Genomic DNA, 6,126 nt, shown 5'->3' with positions numbered 1-6,126 from the left:
AAATGTACGGTTTCGCTCGATAAACTATTTTCGACGCAACGGAGTTGCGAGTTCCATCTAGTAAGCAATATTTATGAAGGTTCTTGAACCTTCTAGAATTTTACTCGGGTTTCGTTATGTATTGTAAATTGTATATTATGGGCATGCAATTCTGTATGGACTTTACGCCACAACTCATAACTTACTTAGTAATCTTTAGATGTGCCTGAGTACGGCGTAACTCGTAAGCTACTCATTGATAGGTTATGAGATTCAATTTACGACTGATTATGCCGTAATCGGATACACACTATTGTAGTATTCATGTCATAAGAGGTTAGTAGTGTTTTATTATGTCGATTTTAAGAGGGCGACTAACGCAAAAAATGAAACATCGTCTCGATCGAAACATCTTCACACTCACTTTCAGGACGACGAAACGAGGCGAATTTTAAACATCAGCCAGGTCAGTGTCTCAATGATAGAATTTTATACAATGTGTTAAAATATTAACTTAGTTTAATGCACGGTTGTGGCAATATATAAAAAAATTCGTGAAAATTAGATGCATTTTTGTAATATTTTTTCTGTCGAGAAAATTTTTAAATCGTGTTTTCACTCAGATCAAATTCTTGGAAATATAATGTAGTATCTGTGTTTAGAAAATGAAACAATTCGGCTCTTATTTTCAAGTATAAAAATGAATTATGTAATCGTCAATTTAGGGTTAGTCGCCCCCTTAATTTGTCAAGTATAAAAACCATTTAGGTATGTACTGACGTACCTCTACTATTACTGATTTGTGGGGCCTATCAATGAAAGTTATTAAATCTATAATCGATGTTATCGCGCCCTACTTAGCGACTATATTTAATGATTGTATAAAAAGTGGCGTATTTCCTGATCTAATGAAACACAGTAAAGTTTTACCTCTTTTTAAATCTGGTAGTAAGTTGGACCCGTCTAATTTCCGACCTATATCTATTTTACCGACATTGAGTAAAATTTATGAAAAGATAATACTGAATCAATTACTAACGCACTTTAATATAAATAATATTTTACATAATAAACAATTTGGATTTACAAAGGGACGGTCTACTACAGACGCAGGCGTTGAATTGATCAGTAGTATTTTTAATGCCTGGGAGACGTCGCAGGATGCTCTAGGAGTTTTTTGCGATCTCTCAAAGGCCTTTGATTGCGTGCAACACAAAACATTGGTCAGGAAACTCTGTCACTATGGCATAAAAGGCACAGCACTCGCCCTCCTAAAATCGTACTTGTCAAATAGAACTCAGAGGGTTGAGATAAATGGTAAAAAATCTGCTGGTGCAAAAATTGAAATGGGGGTCCCACAGGGGTCTATATTAGGACCCTTCCTGTTTCTTATTTATATAAATGACCTGCCATTCTTAATTAAAGATAAACATGGGATAGTATTATTTGCTGATGATACATCTCTTACATTCAATGTCAAACGGCTTAATGCGTGTTATGACGAAGTAAATAATGCTCTCTCAAAGATTGTACATTGGTTTAGTGTTAATAATCTTTTACTTAATAGTAAAAAAACAAAATGTATTAAATTCAAATTGCCCAATGTAAGGCAAACGGAAACCAATGTGCTTTTAAATGGTGATGTTATGGAGCTAGTGGATACAGCTGTATTTTTAGGTATTACACTAGACTCCAAGCTTCAGTGGGGCCCTCATATTGCTGGGTTGGCCGACAGACTCAGTTCAGCAGCATATGCAGTAAGTAAGATTAGACAATTTTCAGATGAAACAACAGCACGTCTAGTGTATTTTAGTTACTTTCATAGTATTATGTCCTACGGCATTTTGCTGTGGGGCAATGCTGCAGATATAAATACAATTTTTGTGCTGCAGAAGCGAGCTGTGCGGGCAATCTACAAGTTGGCCCGTAATACTTCACTTAGAGAAAAATTTAAGGAAACTGGAATCTTAACTGTTGCTTCTCAATATGTCCTATCAAATGTATTATATGTTAAAAAGAATATATATCAATTCACGAAAAAATGTGATACCCATGGGAGAAATACTCGTAATAAACATAAGCTTGAAATTCCGGTGACTAGACTTACTAAAGTCAAAAATTCTTTTAAAGGTCAATGTATACGCCTTTATAATAGGATCCCAGAAAGCGTTCAAAATCTCTCAATTAATAGATTTAAAAAAGTTGTTAAAGAACGTTTGTGTACCAAAGCGTACTATAAAGTTACTGATTTCATGAATGATAGTACGCCATGGGAATAAGGTCGCCCCCTGCAGAGCTGTTTCATTATAATATGTATAATAATTGTACATTCGTTGTATTTTATTTAGTCATAATGACACTGTTATTTTATAATATATTTTTTGTAATTTTCCATCTTTTTAGAAAAAGATGGCCCCGTGCGAGTTTCTTACGCCGGTTCTTCTCGCCGGGTTAGTTCCCGAACCGGTGGTAGGCATCTGTGTAGCCCCGACGTTCAGAGAATATTTGAAAAAATTTATTCTGAATAAAAAAATTTGAGTTTTTTTTTTTTTTGAATAATAATAGATCAATGATTTCAATCTGAATAGGTTTTCCCATAAACATTAATTACTGTCAGGGTCATTTAACGGAAAAAAAACTTTTCCAATAAGTTTTATCGACGAGGAAAATATATAGGTTATCCGGCAGACTTCGGTCCGCCAGTTTCATTTTGATGCTAACTACAATGTCTAGACTTACTTAGTTACTTCAGACCTAACTAGGTCCTAAAATGACTCATTCGTGTCATATTAATGAAAGTATATTGAATAAATTCGGGCTTTCCGACTCTGGGATTTCCGTATCTTGTGTTTTACCTGTTTTGCGTTACCTATTATATCTTTATATTTAAGTATCTAAAACATTCTGAAAATATTCTAGATTTATTCTCAATATCTCGTTTATTATATTTGTTCTGCATCTGCAACACTACCATTTAGTTTAGACTTTGATCATAAATCTAGAATATTTTCAGAATGTTTTAATGTAAGTAATTTAAATCTACGTAAGTTAGCAAGTTAGCAACTATTTAACAAACAATTTGTAGAATGTTGTATTGTACGATTTTAACCTATTTAGTAGGTACTCAGTTTATGTCATTATTATATTATGTAGGCTATCAAAAATTTGAGTTTAGATCCTTATAAATCCTTATAGAGCCTTAATAGTAATTATTTTTTTAAAACTTAGACTTCGGAGGCTAGAATGATGTATAAAATTTACACATACACGGTCTTATTAATAAAAATGGCCTACACCCAGCATAATCTGTCCTTACACTCGGAGTTGTTAATCCAGGAGTAAGGCCGACTTAGCTCTGGTAATAAATTTTTATTTATAAACGTGGAGTAAGCTTGGAGTAACAATACATTCCTTACATCGGGATTAAAGAGTGCATTATGGCAACCCTTCCAATTTAAAAGTAAATAGTGTCACTGAGGGAATGAACTAACGTCAGAAATGACATTTATCACACTGACAGTCAACATACTTTGCCTGTTATTATTTCAAAATTCAAAATATGCGCGGGTTTTGCTGTGGTGCATGCCGTGCATGTGGTGCTAAGGTTTTTACTGTTTTGTTCTTTGGTTTTGTTAGTACTGTTATTTTATGCAAGTTTGCAACGTTACTTCTTTGAAGTTTTGTACTTCGAATCTGTGTTGAAAACAAATAAAATAATATACAAATTATCGAATACAATGAGCAAACAAACAACGTATTCGTTCCAGTAATTGGGATAAACTTTTTTTTGTTCGCTCATTGTATTTGATAATTTATAATAATAAATATTATTATATTTATTTGATAATTTACAATAATAAATATTATCATATTTTAAATATAATAATATTTATTATTATAAATTATCAAATACAATAAACGAACAAACAAAACGTATTCGTTCCAGTAATTAAGATGAAGATGAAAAAGTAAGTTTTTACGAACATTCGCGTTAGACATCTGGTACCTATAAAATGTTGGTTCGTGTTATTTTTTGTTCCAATGTTTTTTTTTCAAATGTCAAAATACACATTTGTTCTATACTTAATCTCTCCTTAAACTAGGTAGTGTGAAGGACTAACTTTTATTCCGAGAGTAGATTCGGATTAGTTTACTCCTTCCTTACTCCAAGTTTATTAATACTGAATTTTATTACTCTTACCTTAAGCCTAGGAGTAAAGTTATTCTTGCTCTAGTCTGTATTTATTAATAAGGCTGACGTAGTATTATACAGAATAGACAATATACATGTTATACAGAATAGAGCATATCGGAACGTTCAGTTACTTTTGCCTCTATCAATAACTTTTCATTAGCCATGCAATCTGCGCAGATGAGTTTGCGGTATGTCTGTGGTGTGGTTAGGTTAACAACAACTTAAGTTACCATTTCCTGCCTACTATACTATTTCTTGCTTACAACAACTTATATTACAACTGGATCGTAGATAATATTATGTCCAACTGTGCTTGGGTTTCAGAATTACGATGATGGGATTTGTAGTATTATACCGAAGTAAGGTAGTACTACGATTAAAGAAAAAAATACTTGTCGTAAAAGCAACCGGCACAATGCTATTAAATATAATTATATTATGTCTGCATATTTTGGTACTCTGCGGTGAAACGTGATGATATACGTGGTGGATATGATTATACGTGGGAGAGCCATGCTTCGGCACGAATGGGCCGGCTCGACCGGAGAAATACCACGTTCTCACAGAAAACGCTGTGTTTCGCCGAGTGAGTGAGTTTACCGGAGGCCCAATCCCCTACCCTATTTCCTTCCCTACCCGCCCATATTCCCTTACCTTCCCATCCCTACCCTCCCCTATTACCCTATTCCCTCTTAAAAGGCCGGCAACGCACCTGCGCGAGTGTCCATGGGCGATGGAAGTTGCTTTCCATCAGGTGACCCGTTTGCTCGTTTGCCCCCTTATTTCATAAAAAAAAAGAAACCCAAAACGATAGCTACATTGGTGACTCCTTGCAGTGAAAAAAGTTTTATGCACTGAATAATGACGAGGATTATAAAATGATACTCATAACTATTAACAACAATTTATTAATGCGATTTGGTACAGGACAATATACAGGACTAGGTTCTCAAGCTAAGCCATAAATTCATTGAAATAAAACATTTCATGTTTCGATCAAACCCGATTCTAGTAATGGCAACTAAAATTGCTCAACTCCAGTCAATTCTCGTCAACTTTGACGTCACGAATACATCAAGCAATTTGCGGCAACAAGCAGCAATATTGCGCAATACAATATTGAGTGATGTGGCCATCGAATACTTGAGCGATATTATGACATTGAGCGATATGTAATAAATTGCTCCATATTGCTCCACTAATTGCTCCAGATCGCTCCATTCGTGTCGCCGAGCAATTATTGCCGTAATTATTGCCCGTGTAAGCGCTTCTTTAAGGCTTGAAAACACTATTAACGATAACAAAACTATTAAATAACCTTACTTCTAATCTATACTTCTAACTGGTATTGAGCATTCGCGATACGTAAAACATTATTGTCATAAGTCTCTCTTTACACTATAAGGAAGTGTTTACAGTAAACCATTAACCTAACTTTAATTACCTAATTTTAAAGAGAAAACTTCTTTAGGCGCAATGAGCACTTTGGAAATGTAAACCTACACCGCCACTATGTCCTAACAAGCATACTACGAGTATTCGGAACGTGCACGTCAGTAGTGACATATTATTTCAAAAGAAGTTTTAGGGGCATGTGTCAAAAAATAAAAAAAAAACAAGAGTTTGTTTATTTTGTAAATATTATAGCAAATAAAATATATTTAGAACAATAATTGATGGTATTTGGGTTAGATTTAGTTAAAAACTACTTGTGGAAAATGAATATAATCATAAAAAAGTTTGGTTTTGAAAGTATAAAACACTCAATAAGTTTCAAGTTACGTTAGTAACATAGAATATCATTGCAAGGCCCAATCTATGCTAAAAGGAATTATGTAAATTAGTATTAGCAGGACATGTAAGGGATGTAGAAGAGCTAAGAACTAATGGCAATGTTATTTAATACGAGCCAATATAATTCGTTGAACATCGGTGACTTTAGCACCCTATAA

This window comes from Aricia agestis, chromosome 9 (genome assembly GCF_905147365.1).
Source record: "Aricia agestis chromosome 9, ilAriAges1.1, whole genome shotgun sequence".
In the NCBI taxonomy this organism is placed as follows: domain Eukaryota; kingdom Metazoa; phylum Arthropoda; class Insecta; order Lepidoptera; family Lycaenidae; genus Aricia; species Aricia agestis.
This window is presented reverse-complemented; position numbering follows the sequence as displayed.